The sequence below is a fragment of the Anabrus simplex genome, chromosome 3 (assembly GCF_040414725.1).
Source record: "Anabrus simplex isolate iqAnaSimp1 chromosome 3, ASM4041472v1, whole genome shotgun sequence".
NCBI lineage: Eukaryota > Metazoa > Arthropoda > Insecta > Orthoptera > Tettigoniidae > Anabrus > Anabrus simplex.
The window spans coordinates 490703058-490718065 of NC_090267.1; the positions used below are offsets into that span (position 1 = coordinate 490703058).

The 15008-nt window shown below is 46.0% G+C and overlaps 7 non-coding genes across 7 annotated transcripts; all 7 read left to right on the forward strand.

The window, feature by feature from the left end:
• The first annotated feature begins 746 nt into the window (after nt 1–746).
• TRNAI-UAU (transfer RNA isoleucine (anticodon UAU)) lies at nt 747–836 on the forward strand. Its single transcript is given in 2 exon segments — nt 747–784; nt 801–836. It is a non-coding gene; the product is annotated as a tRNA-Ile (tRNA).
• Nucleotides 837–1633: 797 nt separating this feature from the next.
• TRNAI-UAU (transfer RNA isoleucine (anticodon UAU)) lies at nt 1634–1723 on the forward strand. Its single transcript is given in 2 exon segments — nt 1634–1671; nt 1688–1723. It is a non-coding gene; the product is annotated as a tRNA-Ile (tRNA).
• A 1217-nt stretch (nt 1724–2940) lies between these two features.
• On the forward strand, nt 2941–3012 carry TRNAT-UGU (transfer RNA threonine (anticodon UGU)). The gene has a single exon. It is a non-coding gene; the product is annotated as a tRNA-Thr (tRNA).
• Nucleotides 3013–8858: 5846 nt separating this feature from the next.
• TRNAI-UAU (transfer RNA isoleucine (anticodon UAU)) lies at nt 8859–8948 on the forward strand. Its single transcript is given in 2 exon segments — nt 8859–8896; nt 8913–8948. It is a non-coding gene; the product is annotated as a tRNA-Ile (tRNA).
• Nucleotides 8949–10183: 1235 nt separating this feature from the next.
• TRNAT-UGU (transfer RNA threonine (anticodon UGU)) lies at nt 10184–10255 on the forward strand. Its single transcript has one exon. It is a non-coding gene; the product is annotated as a tRNA-Thr (tRNA).
• Nucleotides 10256–11111: 856 nt separating this feature from the next.
• Nucleotides 11112–11201, forward strand: TRNAI-UAU (transfer RNA isoleucine (anticodon UAU)). Its single transcript is given in 2 exon segments — nt 11112–11149; nt 11166–11201. It is a non-coding gene; the product is annotated as a tRNA-Ile (tRNA).
• A 1798-nt stretch (nt 11202–12999) lies between these two features.
• TRNAT-UGU (transfer RNA threonine (anticodon UGU)) lies at nt 13000–13071 on the forward strand. The gene has a single exon. It is a non-coding gene; the product is annotated as a tRNA-Thr (tRNA).
• Nucleotides 13072–15008: the final 1937 nt, after the last annotated feature.

The following is a 15008-nucleotide window of genomic DNA, read 5'->3' on the forward strand; positions in this document are numbered from 1 at the left end:
TTAGATATTGACAGTTTAGAAATGGAGTTTACTGAATTTCGAGAAAGCATTACAAGGGTCAACAAATTCGTACAACTTGGTGAAGCACTGGTGAAAATCGAGTGTGCTGTTGATGGTGAATACTCTCTCCAGAAGCCGGAGAACGTAATACTTGAGCAGTGGAACAGCCTGCCACACATATTTTCGGCCGTGAAGAAACTTGCTCTAGTGCTAGATAATTTGTTTGCGTCATCATACGCCTGCGAGCAGCTCATTTCTACAACAAACCTAGTCAATGTAACTAGAAAACTAACGTTGTGAAGTCAACAGTTACAAACCGTCTTGGTTCAGGTGTAAGTCTTATCGTGTGTTATGAAGCTATCATAAATTATATGGTTACGAAATATGGTACCGGTATTGGAAAAATACGACCACGAAACCTGCAATCAAATGTATTTTTTCACAATATATATGTGTATGAGTAATAATATACTATTAAACATAATTTTGTTTTAGGGATGAAAGTTGGTGGTGGAGAGGGTGGGGGGCAGGTTGTAGCCATTAAAAAAACTAAAATAACAAGTGGCACAGTAGACAGCTGATAACAATAAACCAGACTTAAAATGGCACACTAGTTGGAAAAGGTTCGCCATCCCAGGTCTAGAGTATCAATATAGAGCACTGTATGATCAAAGAGCGTGTACTAAGGATCCTTAAAATCCCCAGGGAGTAATTTGTTGTTTATTGATGAGTCTTGCTACCGAAGTTCCTCAGTGGCGCAATTGGTTAGCGCACGGTACTTATAAGTCGGTAGCAGAGAGATGCCGGGGTTGTGAGTTCGAGCCTCACCTGGGGAATACCTTTTTTAATGTTAAGCGTGTTCTTGTGCACCCAAATTGCAGAAACCCTCCAGGTTCGGTTTTTCCCTCGGACTTAGCGAGGGATCCCACCTCTACCCCCTCAAGGGCAGTGTCCTGGAGCTTCAGACTCTCGGTCGGGTGATCAACTGGGGAGTATGACCAGTACCTCGCCCAGGCGGCCTCACCTGCTATGCTGAACAGGGGCCGTGTGGAGGGATGGGAAGATTGGAAGGGATAGGCAAGGAAGAGGGAAGGAAGCGGCCGTGGCCTTAAGTTAGGCACCATCTCGGCGTTCACCCGGACGAGAAGTGGGAAACCACGGAAAACCACTTCGAGGATGGCTGAGGTGGGAATCGAACCCACCTCTAAACAGTTGACCTCCCGAGGCTGAGTGGACCCCTTCCAGCCCTCGTACCACTTTTCAAATTTCGTGGCAGAGCCGGGAATCGAACCCGGACTTCCGGGGGTGGCAGCTAATCACGCTAACCACTACACCGCAGAGGCGGACGAGGGGGACACTATTAAACATAATTTTGTTTTAGGGATGAATTTCGGTGGTGGTTAGGGTGGGGGGCAGGTTGTAGCCATTAAAAAAACTAAAATAATAAGTGGCACAGTAGACTGCCTGATAATAATAAACCAGACTGAAAATGGCACACTAGTTGGAAAAGGTTCGCCATCCCAGGTAAAGAGAATCAATAAACAGCACTGTATGATCAAAGAGCGTGTACTAAGAATCCTTAAAACCCCCAGGGAGTGATTAGTTGTTCATTGATGAGTCCCATTAAGCAACTTCCCCAGTGGCGCAATTGGTTAGCGCACGGTACTTATAAGACAGTAGCCGAGAGATGCCGGGGTTGTGAGTTCGAGCCTCACCTGGGGAATAGCATTTTTAATGTTAAGCGTGTTCTTGTGCACGCAAATTGCAGAAAGTTTGAACAATTAATGAGGATGAAAATACCAGTGACAGTAAAGCGGAAGATCAAGAAGATACGTACAGCATATCAACAACTAAACGCTGATCAATTTATGTTGGAAGTAAGAAGAAAAACGATCGTATTAATTCAATTAACCCGCCTGCATAGTGTTGTGGTTACCGTGATTAGATTCCACTCTCGGAGGCCCGGTGTCGATTCTCGGCTTTGCCTCAAAATCTGAAAAGTTTCGTGAGTGCTGGACCGGAGTCTACACAGCCTCGCAAGTTCAAAGCAATGGATTCCCATTCGATTCCCAGTTCAGCCATTCTGGAATTGGATTTCCACGGTTTGCTCACTTCTTCCCCGGGCAAATGCTGGTAAGGTGCCTTAATTAATGCAACGGCCGCTTAATTCCGTCTCCTGTGTCTATCACTTCCAATCTTCCCACAAGTCCCGTCTTAAGCATAGGAGCCAAGGCCACCTGGGCGAAGGACTTGTCCTCGTCTCCAGTAGTATCCCCCGACCGGAAATCTCACGCTGCAGGACACTGCCCTTGAGGTGGTTGAGGTGGGATCCCGCACTAAATCCGAGTGAAAAATTAACCCTGGAGATAAATAATAAGTAAATAAATAAATATATGTATATATAAAGCGTTACTGAGCATGTAAATAAAAATAATATTTTAAATGCCGACGTCCTAAGATTGGCCGTGTTCCGCCGTTCAAAAGGACGGCTACCACTCTCGGATAATACCCATGTTCTTCAGATCCACAGGTTAATACCCTTCCACTGGAAGCTGAGGGAATTCGAAGAGATCGTTGAGGCCAGTTCGGGCAACTGGAAACAATAGCCTGCTAGCAACAGCTAGAGGCCTCCTGATAGCTAATACACGACCCCAAGTTGATGGCCTCTACGGTAATTTAGAAGAAATCGATGGGATCTGCCTCCTAAGCTCACAAGAGGCAGGTACACTTTCTTATACATATTGATAATGAGTTTGTGTTGCAACCACAACCAGAATACCGCGCATTCAGATCTTGTTTTGCACAGTGGCAGAGAACTCGCCTTGTAAACCACGGGTTGTGATTTCAGTCCTCACAGGAGACACAATATGCGTTCTTTATTTTCGTACGTCCATACTGACTCTGGGTTGGAATCTGTACCAGAGGAGTCCGTTAACACAAGCCACCTTAGCTCAGTGGCAGAGCACTGGTCTTGTAAACCAGGGGTCGTGAGTTCAATCCTCACAGGCGGCAATATTAATTATTTTCGACGTCTTTACTGAATATTGCTTGGAAGCTGAAAGAGAAGGGGCAATTTTTTTTTTTTTTGCTAGGGGCTTTACGTCGCACCGACACAGATAGGTCTTATGGCGACGATGGGATAGGAAAGGCTTGGGAGTTGGAAGGAAGCGGCCGTGGCCTTAATTAAGGTACAGCCCCAGCATTTGCCTGGCGTGAAAATGGGAAACCACGGAAAACCATTTTCAGGGCTGCCGATAGTGGGATTCGAACCTACTATCTCCCGGATGCAAGCTCACAGCCGCGCGCCTCTACGCGCACGGCCAACTCGCCCGGTAAGGGGCAATTTTACAAGATCTCTTACCGAATGGTAGATCACTGGTCTCTTAGCACAGGAGTCGTGAATGCGATCGTCACATGTGGCAAGTGTTATTTATTATCCCACGTCCATACTGAGGCTGGATTGGAAGCAGAACCAGGAACACGTTTGGTACGAGCCTCCTGAGCTCAGTTGTAGAGCACTGGTCCTGTAAAACTGGGGTCGTGAGTCCAATGTGCACAGGAAGCAGGTAAGATACATTTTCACTCGTTCATACTGAGGTTCGATTGAAGCTGAACCAGAAAACCGTTTTGGTACAAGTCATGTGTTCAATTATCACAGGAAGCAAGTAATATTTATTATCGCACATCCTTATTGAGTTTGGTTAGGAATCTGAACAAGAAGAAAGCATTAGTACAGGCCTTCTCAGCTCAGTGGCAGAGCACTGGTCTCGTAAACCAGGGTTCGTGAGTTTAATCCTCACAGGTGGTAAGTAATATTCAACCTCACACGACTATACAGAAGTAGGTTTAGTTGGTGAAACACCGGGCGAGTTGGCCGTTCGCGTAGAGGCGCGCGGCTGTGAGCTTGCATCCGGGAGATAGTAGGTTCGAATCCCACTATCGGCAGCTCTGAAGATGGTTTTCCGTGATTTCCCATTTTCACACCAGGCAAATGCTGGGGCTGTACCTTAATTAAAGCCACGGCCGCTTCCTTCCAACTCCTAGGCCTCTTTTCCTATCCCATCGTCGCCATAAGACCTGTCTGTGTCGATGCGACGTAACGCCCCTAGCAAAAAAAAAAAGAAGGTGAAACAGCAACACACATCATTTCGAGTCCATTTATCTCATTGGAAGAGCCGGGGATGTGAGTTCGAGCCTCGCCTAGGGAATAGCTTTTTTTTATGTTAAGCGTCACGAAATTTGGAAAGTGATAAGAGGGCTGAAACGGGGTCCACTCAGCCTCTTGAGCTCATGCTGAGTAGAGGTGGGTCCATTCCCACCTCAGCCATTCTCGAAGTGATTTTCAAAGCAAATGCCGGGATGATACCTGACTTATGGCCACGGCCGCTTCCTTCCCTCTTCCTTGTCTATTCTTTTCAATCTTCCCATCCCGCTGCTAGTTCCGTGATTCTCCACAGCCAGTGAGGCAGCCTGGGCGAGGCACTGGTCCTCCTCTCTAGCTGTATACCCAGATCGAATGTCTCACGTTCCAGATCACTGCCCTTGAGGCGGTAAATATAGAGCACCGCCTTTAGTCGGAGAAAAAAAACAACCTTGGAGGGAAAAGAGAATAATAGGATGTAGGGGAAGACGGGGAAGAAGAAGAAGAAGAGGAAGAGGAAGAGCACGGGTATCGTAAACCAGGGGTCGTGAGTTAATCCCCACAGTAGGGACGTTATCTCCTACTTAAACATTCTACATTCAGTATGTGCTTGAAGCTCAAACAAGGCAGTAGGTTGGTTCTAGAACCTTTAGCTCAGTGGCACAGCAGTAGTCGTGTAAACCATTAGTCTTGCTTTCGATCCCCGTAGAAAGCAAGTTATCTTTCATTTCTTTTCTTAATCGTGTTTACCATCCAGGGTTTGCTTTTCCATCGGACTCATTTAAGAAACCCACGTCTACCCCCTCAAGGGGAGTGTCCTGAAGCGAGGGACTTTGGATTGGGGACAAAATTGCGAAGGGGGACCAGTACCTCGACCTGCTATGCTGAACAGTGACCTTGTGGGGAGAATGGAAGGTTGGACGGGATAGATAAGTAAGGGGTAAGGAAACGACCGTTGCCTTAGGTTAGGTACCTTCACGGCATTTGCCTGGAGGATAAAGCGGAAAGCATGGAAAACCACTTCCAGGATGACTGAGCTGGAAATCGAACTCCCCTCTACTTAGCTGACCTCCCGAGGCTGAGTGGATCCGGTTTCATCAACCGTACCACTTGCCGTATACAATGCTAGAGCCGGGAATCGAACCCGGTATTCTGGGGTAGCAGCTAATCTCAGTAACCACTAGAACACAGAGGCGGGCTCATATTTGTAGAATAAGATAAACTTTCTTCTCAATGTTTACCGTAAATAACTGTTGGAAATGACGAAGACTCCCCAGACGATGTTTACAATCAGCGTTCGCTTACTTCGATTTGCATTCTTTCCTGAGCGGTCAACTACTGTCTAGAGTATCAATAAACAGCAACCATGTGACCTTGCCGCGGTGGGGAGGCTTGCGTGTCCCAATGATGCAGATAGCCGAGCCGCAGGTGCAACCATATCGGATGGGTATCTGTTGAGAGACCAGACTAACGAATGGTTCATCGAAAGGGCGGTAGCAGCCTTTCGGTAGTTGCAAGGGTGGCAGTCTGGATGATTGACTGATACGGCCTTGTAATAATACTCAACATGGCTTAGCTGTGTTGATACTGCTACACGGCTGAAAGCAACGGGAAACTACAGCCGTAACTAACTCCCGAGGACATGCAGCTCTCTCTGTATGAATGATGTACTGATGATGGCTTCCTCCCGGGTAAAATATTCCGGAGGTAAACTAGTCCCCCATTCGGATCTCCGGGTGGGGACTACACGAGAGGGGGCGATCATCAGGAAGATGGATACTGACATTCTGCGAGTCGGAGCGTGGAATGTTAGAAGTTTGAATCGTTGTGGTAGGTTAGAGAATCTGAAAAGGGAGATGGATAGGCTAAAGTTAGATGTAGTTGGCATAAGTGAAGTACGTTGGCAGGAAGAACAAGATTTTTGGTCAGGCGACTACCGAATTATCAACACAAAATCAAACAGAGGAAGTGCAGGAGTTGGTTTAATAATGAATAAGAAAATAGGGCAGCGGGTAAGCTACTACGACCAGCATAGTGAAAGAATTATTTTCGTCAAGATAGACACCAAACCAATGCCCACCACAATAGTGCAGGTCTATATGCCTACTAGTTCAGCGGATGATGAAGAAATCGAAAGAATATATGAGGAGATAGAAGATTTAATACAATATGTAAAAGGTGACGAGAATCTAATTGTGATGGGAGACTGGAATGCAGTGGTAGGCCAAGGAAGAGAAGGTAGTACAGTAGGAGAATTTGGATTGGGACGAAGGAACGAAAGAGGAAGTCGTCTGGTTGAATTCTGCACTGATCATAATTTAGTCCTTGCCAATACTTGGTACAAACACCACAAACGACGGCTGTACACGTGGACGAGACCTGGAGACACTGAAAGGTATCAAATAGACTTCATTATGATTAGGCAGAGATTCAGAAACCAGGTGTTGGATTGCAAAACTTTCCCAGGAGCAGACGTGGACTCTGACCACAACTTGTTGGTCATGAAATGCCATCTGAAGTTGAAGAAATTGAAGAAAGGAAAGAATGCAAAAAGATGGGATCTAGACAAGTTGAAAGAAAAGAATGTGAGGGATTGTTTCAAGGAACATGTTGCACAAGGACTAAATGAAAAGGCTGAAGGAAACACTATAGAGGAAGAGTGGAGAGTCATGAAAAATGAAGTCAGTAGGGCTGCTGAAGAAATGTTAGGAAGGAAGAAAAGATCAACTAAGAATCAGTGGATAACTCAGGAGATACTAGACCTGATTGATGAACGACGAAAATACAAGAATGCTAGAAATGAAGAGGGCAGAAAAGAATACAGGCGATTAAAGAATGAAGTGGATAGAAAGTGCAAGGCAGCTAAGGAAGAATGGCTGAAGGAGAAATGCAAGGATGTCGAAGGCTGTATGTTCCTGGGAAAGGTAGATGCTGCATACAGGAAAATCAAGGAAACCTTTGGAGAAAGGAAATCTAGGTGTATGAATATTAAGAGCTCAGATGGAATGCCACTTCTAGGGAAAGAAGACAAAGCAGAAAAATTGCGGGAACATATCCAACAGTTGTATGAAGGTAAAGATGTAGATAATTTGGCTCTGGAACAAGAAGAGGCTGTTGATGCTGATGAAATGGGAGACCCAATTTTGAGGTCAGAGTTTGACAGAGCTGTGAGTGACCTCAATAGGAACAAGGCACCTGGAATTGATGACATTCCCTCTGAATTACTGACTGCCTTAGGAGAAACCAGCATGGAAAGGTTATTTCATTTAGCCTGCAAGATGTATGAGACAGGAGAAGTCCCATCCGATTTTCAGCAGAATGTTGTTATACCTATTCCCAAGAGAGCCGGTGCTGACAGGTGTGAAAACTACCGCACCATTAGTTTAGTATCTCATGCCTTCAAAATTTTAACACGTATTATTTACAGAAGAATGGAAAAACAAGTTGAAGCTGAGTTGGGAGAAGATCAATTTGGCTTCAGAAGAAATGAAGGAACACGTGAAGCTATCCTGACTTTACGTCTGATCTTAGAGGATCGAATCAAGAAGGACAAGCCCACGTACATGGCATTCGTAGATCTAGAAAAGGCATTCGATAATGTTGATTGGACCAAGCTATTTATGATTCTGAAGATGATAGGGATCAGATACCGAGAACGAAGAATTATCTACAATCTGTATAAAAATCAGTCTGCAGTGATAAGAATCAAGGGCTTTGAAAAAGAAGCAGCAATCCAGAAAGGAGTGAGGCAAGGCTGCAGTTTGTCCCCTCTCCTTTTCAATGTTTACATAGAACAGGCAGTAAAGGACATCAAAGAGAAATTTGGAAAGGGAATCACAGTCCAAGGAGAGGAAATCAAAACCTTGAGATTTGCCGATGATATTGTTATTTTATCTGAGACTGCAGAAGATCTCGAGAAGTTGCTGAATGGTATGCATGAAGCCTTGGGTAAGGAGTACAAGATGAAAATAAATAAGTCCAAAACAAAGGTAATGGAGTGCAGTCGAACGAAGGCAGGTGATTCAGGAAATATTAGATTAGGAAATGAAGTCTTAAAGGAAGTAGATGAATATTGTTACTTGGGTAGTAAAATAACTAACGATGGCAGAAGTAAGGAGGACATAAAATGCAGACTAGCACAAGCAAGGAAGAGCTTCCTTAAGAAAAGAAATTTGCTCACTTCAAACATTGATATCGGAATTAGAAAGATGTTTTTGAAGACTTTCGTGTGGAGCGTGGCATTGTATGGAAGTGAAACATGGACGATAACTGGCTCAGAAAGAAAGAGAATAGAAGCTTTTTGAAATGTGGTGTTACAGAAGAATTTTGAAGGTGAGATGGATAGATCGAATCACGAATGAAGAGATACTGAATCGAATTGGTGAGAGGAGATCGATTTGGCTAAATTTGACGAGAAGAAGAGATAGAATGATAGGACACATCTTAAGACACCCAGGACTTGTTCAGTTGGTTTTTGAAGGAAGTATAGGGGGTAAGGACGGTAGGGGTAGACCAAGATATGAATATGACAAGCAGATTAGAGCAGATGTAGGATGCAATAGTTACGTAGAAATGAAAAGGTTAGCACAGCATAGCGTGACATGGAGGGCTGCATCAAACCAGTCTATGAACAACATGATCAAAGAGCGTGTACTAAGGATCCTTAAAACCCCCAGGGAGTAATTAGTTGTTTATTGATGAGACTACTTAACCGAGATCCCCAGTGGCGCAATTGGTTAGCGCACGGTACTTATAAAACAGTAGCCGAGAGATGCCGGGGTTGTGAGTTCGAGCCTCACCTGGGGAATAGTATTTTTAATGTTAAGCGTGTTCTTGTGCACCCAAATTGTAGAAGGTTTGAACAATTAATGAGGATGAAAATGCCAGTGACAGTTAAGCGGAAGATCAAGAAGATACGTACAGCATATCAACAACTAAACGCTGATCATGGTGGAAGTAAGAAAAAAAAACGATCGTATTAATTCAATTAACCCGCCTGCATAGTGTTGTGGTTACCGTGATCAGCTTCCACTCTCGGAGGCCCGGTGTCGATTCTCGGCTTTGCCTCAAAATCTGAAAAGTTTCGTGAGTGCTGGACCGGAGTCTACACAGCCTCGGAAGTTCAACGCAATGGATTCCCATTCGATTCCCAGTTCAGCCATTCTGGAATTGGATTTCCACGGTTCGCTCACTTCTTCCCCGGGCAAATGCTGGTAAGGTGCCTTAATTAATGCAACGGCCGCTTAATTCCGTCTCCTGTGTCTATCACTTCCAATCTTCCCATCACGCCACAAGTCCCGTCTTAAGCATAGGAGCCAAGGCCACCTGGGCGAGGGACTTGTCCTCGTCTCCAGTAGTATCCCCCGACCGGAAATCTCACGCTGCAGGACACTGCCCTTGAGGCGGTTGAGGTGGGATCCCGCGCTAAATCCGAGTGAAAATTAACCCTGGAGATTAAATAATAAATAAATAAATAAATAAATAAATAAATAAATAAATAAATAAAGCGTTACTGAGCATGTAAATAAAAATAATATTTTAAATGCCGACGTCCTAAGATTGGCCGTGTTCCGCCGTTCAAAAGGACGGCTACCACTCTCGGATAATACCCATGTTCTTCAGATCCACAGGTTAATACCCTTCCACTGGAAGCTGAGGGAATTCGAAGAGATCGTTGAGGCCAGTTCGGGCAACTGGAAACAATAGTATGCTAGCAACAGCTATAGGGGCCTCCTGATAACCAATACACGACCCCAAGCTGATGGCCGCTACGGTAATTTAGAAGAAATCGATGGGATCTGCCTCCTAAGCTCACAAGGGGCAGGTACACTTTCTTGTACAAATTGAAAATGAGTTTGTGTTGCAACCACAACCAGAATACCGCGCATTCAGATCTTGTTTTGCACAGTGGCAGAGAATTCGCCTTGTAAACCACGGGTTGTGATTTCAGTCCTCACAGGAAGCACATTATGTGTTATTTATTTTCACACGTCCATACTGAGTCTGGGTTGGATTCTGTACCAGAGGACGCCGTTAACACAAGCCCCCTTAGCTCAGTAGCAGAGCACTGGTCTTGTAAACCAGGGGTCGTGAGTTCAATCCTCACAGGCGGCAATATTATTTATTTTCGACGTCATTACTGAATATTGCTTGGAAGCTGAAACAGAAGGGGGTTGTGAGTTCGAGCCTCACCTGGGGAATATTTTTTTAATGCTAAGCGTGTTCTTGTGCAGCCAAATTGCAGAAACCCTCCAGGTTCGGTTTTTCCCTCGGACTTAGCGAGGGATCCCACCTCTACCGCCTCAAGGGCAGTGTCCTGGAGCTTCAGACACTCGGTCGGGGGATACAACTGGGGAGTATGACCAGTACCTCGCCCAGGCGGCCTCACCTGCTATGCTGAACAGGGGCCGTGTGAAGGTATGGGAAGATTGGAAGGGATAGGCAAGGAAGAGGGAAGGAAGCGGCCGTGGCCTTAAGTTAGGCACCATCCCGGCATTCGCCCGGAGGAGAAGTGGGAAACCACGGAAAACCACTTTGAGAATGGCTGAGGTGGGAATCGAACCCACCTCTAAGCAGTTCACCTCCCGAGGCTGAGTGGACCCCTTCCAGCCCTCGTACCACTTTTCAAATTTCGTGGAAGAGCCTCCGGGGGTGGCAGCTAATCACGCTGACCATTACACTACAGAGGCGGACACTATTAAACATAATTTCGTTTTAGGGATGAATGTCGGTGGTGGTGAGGGTGGGGGGCAGGTTGTGGCCATTAAAAAAACTAAAATAATAAGTGGCACAGTAGACTGCCTGATAATAATAAACCAGACTTAAAATGGCACACTAGTTGGAAAAGGTTCGCCATCCCAGGTCTAGAGAATCAATAGACAGCACCGTATGATCAAAGAGCGTGTACTAAGAATCCTTAAAATCCCCAGGGAGTGATTAGTTGTTTATTGATGAGTCACGTTAAGGAACTTCCCCAGTGGCGCAATTGGTTAGCGAATGGTACTTATAAGACAGTAGCCGAGAGATGCCGGGGTTGTGAGTTCGAGCCTCACCTGGGGAATAGCTTTTTTAATGTTAAGCGTGTTCTTGTGCACCCAAATTCCAGAAGGTTTGAACAATAAATCATCATCATCATCTGTTTACCCTCCAGGTTCGGCTTTTCCCTCGGACTCGGCGAGGGATCCCACCTCTACCGCCTCAAGGGCAGTGTCCTGGAGCTTCAGACACTTGGTCGGGGGATACAACTGGGGAGTATAACCAGTACCTCGCCCAGGCGGCCTCACCTGCTATGCTGAACAGGGGCCTTGTGGGGGGATGGGAAGATTGGAAGGGATAGGCAAGGAAGAGGGAAGGAAGCGGCCGTGGCCTGAAGTTAGGTACCATCCCGGCATTCGCCTGGAGGAGAAGTGGGAAACCACGGAAAACCACTTCCAGGATGGCTGAGGTGGGAATCGAACCCACCTCTACTCAGTTGACCTCCCGAGGCTGAGTGGACCCCGTTCCAGCCCTCATACCACTTTTCAAATTTCGTGGCAGAGCCGGGAAGCGAACCCGGGCCTCCGGGGGTGGCAGCTAATCACACTAACCACTACACCACAGAGGCGGACTTGAACAATAAATGAGGATCAAAATGCCAGTGACAGTAAAACGGAAGATCAAGAAGATACGTACAGCATATCAACAACTAAACGCTGATCAATTTATGGTGAAAGTAAGAAGAAAAACGATCGTATTATTTCAATTAGCCGCCTGCATAGTGTTGTGGTTACCGTGATTAGATTCCACTCTCGGAGGTCCGGTCTCGATTCTCGGCTTTGCCTCAAAATCGGAAAAGTTTCGTGAGTGCTGGACCGGAGTCTACACAGCCTCGGAAGTTCAACGCAATGGACTCCCATTCGATTCCCAGTTCAGCCATTCTGGAATTGGATTTCCACGGTTTGCTCACTTCTTCCCCGGGCAAATGCTGGTAAGGTGCCTTAATTAATGCAACGGCCGCTTAATTCCGACTCCTGTGTCTATCACTTCCAATCTTCCCATCAAACCACAAGTCCCGGCTTAAGCATAGGAGCCAAGGCCACCTGGGCGAGGGACTCGTCCTCGTCTCCAGTAGTATCCCCCGACCGGAAATCTCACGCTGCAGGACACTGTCCTTGAGGCGGTAGAGGTAGGATCCCTCGCTAAGTCCGAGGGAAAAACCGAACCTGGAGGGTAAACAGATGATGATGATGATGATGAAAAACTAATCCTGGAGATTAAATAATAAATAAATAAATAAATAAATAAATAAATAAATAAATAAATAAATAAATAAATAAATAAATAAAGCGTTACTGAGCATGTAACTAATAATAATATTTTAAATGCCGACGTCCTGAGATTGACCGTGTTCCGCCGTTCAAAAGCACGGCTACCACTCTCGGATAATACCCATGTTCTTATGATCCAAAGGTTAATACTCTACCACTGGTAGCTGAGGGAATTCGAAGACACCGTTTAGCTCAGTTCGGGCAACTGGAAGCAATATTCTGCTAGCAACAGCCAGAGGCCTCCTGATAACTAATACACGATCCCAAATTGATGGCCGCTACAGTAATTTAGAAGAAATCGATGGGATCTGCCTCCTAAGCTCACAAGGGGCAGGTACACTTTCTTGTACATATTGATAATGAGCTTGCGTTGCAACCACAACCAGAATACCGCGCATTCAGATCTTGTTTTGCACAGTGGCAGAGAACTCGCCTTGTAAACCACGGGTTGTGATTTCAGTCCTCACAGGAGGCACAATATGCGTTCTTTATTTTCGTACGTCCATACTGACTCTGGGTTGGAATCTGTACCAGAGGAGTCCGTTAACACAAGCCACCTTAGCACAGTGGCAGAGCACTGGTCTTGTAAACCAGGGGTCGTGAGTTCAATTCTCACAGGCGGCAATATTATTTATTTTCGACGTCTTTACTGAATATTACGTGGAAGCTGAAAGAGAAGGGGCATTTTTACAAGATCTCTTACTGAATGGTAGATCACTGGTCTCTTAGCACAGGAGTCGTGAATGCGATCGTCACATGTGGCAAGTGTTATTTATTATCCCACGTCCATACTGAGGCTGGATTGGAAGCAGAACCAGGAACACGTTTGGTACGAGCCTCCTGAGCTCAGTTGTAGAGCACTGGTCCTGTAAAACTGCGGTCGTGAGTCCAATGTGCACAGGAAGCAGGTAAGATATATTTTCACTCGTTCATACTGAGGTCCGATTGAAGCTGAACCCGAAAAGCGTTTTGGTACAAGTCATGTGTTCAGTCTTCTCAGGAAGCAAGTAATATTTATTATCGCACATCCTTATTGAGTTTGGTTAGGAATCTCAACAAGAAGAAAGCTTTAGTACAGAACTTCTCAGCTCAGTGGCAGAGCACTGGTCTCGTAAACCAGGGTTCGTGAGTTTAATCCTCACAGGTGGTAAGTAATATTCAACCTCACACGACTATACAGAAGTAGGTTTAGGAGGTGAAACACCGGGCGAGTTGGCCGTTCGCGTAGAGGCGCGCGGCTGTGAGCTTGCATCCGGGAGATAGTAGGTTCGAATCCCACTATCGGCAGCTCTGAAGATGGTTTTCCGTGATTTCCCATTTTCACACCAGGCAAATGCTGGGGCTGTACCTTAATTAAAGCCACGGCCGCTTCCTTCCAACTCCTAGGCCTCTTTTCCCATCCCATCTTCGCCATAAGACCTGTCTGTGTCGATGCGACGTAACGCCCCTAGCAAAAAAAAAAAAAGAAGGTGAAACAGCAACACACATCATTTCGAGTCCATTTATCTCATTGGAAGAGCCGGGGATGTGAGTTCGAGCCTCGCCTAGGGAATAGCTTTTTTATGTTAAGCGTCACGAAATTTGAAAAGTGATAAGAGGGCTGAAACGGGGTCCACTCAGCCTCTTGAGCTCATGCTGAGTAGAGGTGGGTCCATTCCCACCTCAGCCATTCTCGAAGTGATTTTCAAAGCAAATGCCGGGATGATACCTGACTTATGGCCACGGCCGCTTCCTTCCCTCTTCCTTGTCTATTCTTTTCAATCTTCCCATCCCGCTGCTAGTTCCGTGATTCCCCACAGCCAGTGAGGTAGCCTGGGCGAGGCACTGGTCCTCCTCTCTAGCTGTATACCCAGATCGAATGTCTCACGTTCCAGAACACTGCCCTTGAGGCGGTAAATATAGAGCACCGCCTTTAGTCGGAGAAAAAAAACAACCTTGGAGGGAAAAGAGAATAAGAGTATGTAGGGGAAGACGGAGAAGAAGAAGAGGAAGAGGAAGAGCACGGGTATCGTAAACCAGGGGTCGTGAGTTAATCCCCACAGTAGGGACGTTATCTCCTACTTAAACATTCTACATTCAGTATGCGCTTGAAGCTCAAACAAGACAGCAGGTTGGTTCTAGAACCTTTAGCTCAGTGGCACAGCAGTAGTCGTGTAAACCATTAGTCTTGATTTCGATCCCCGTAGAAAACAAGTTACCTTTCATTTCTTTTCTTAATCGTGTTTACCATCCAGGGTTGGCTTTTCCATCGGACTCATTTAAGAATCCCACGTCTACCCCCTCAAGGGGAGTGTCCTGAAGCGAGGGACTTTGGATTGGGGACAAAATTGCGAAGGAGGACCAGTACCTCGACCTGCTATGCTGAACAGTGACCTTGTGGGGAGAATGGAAGGTTGGACGGGATAGATAAGTAAGGGGTAAGGAAACGACCGTTGCCTTAGGTTAGGTACCTTCACGGCATTTGCCTGGAGGATAAAGCGGAAAGCATGGAAAACCACTTCCAGGATGACTGAGGTGGAAATCGAACTCCCCTCTACTTAGCTGACCTCCCGAGGCTGAGT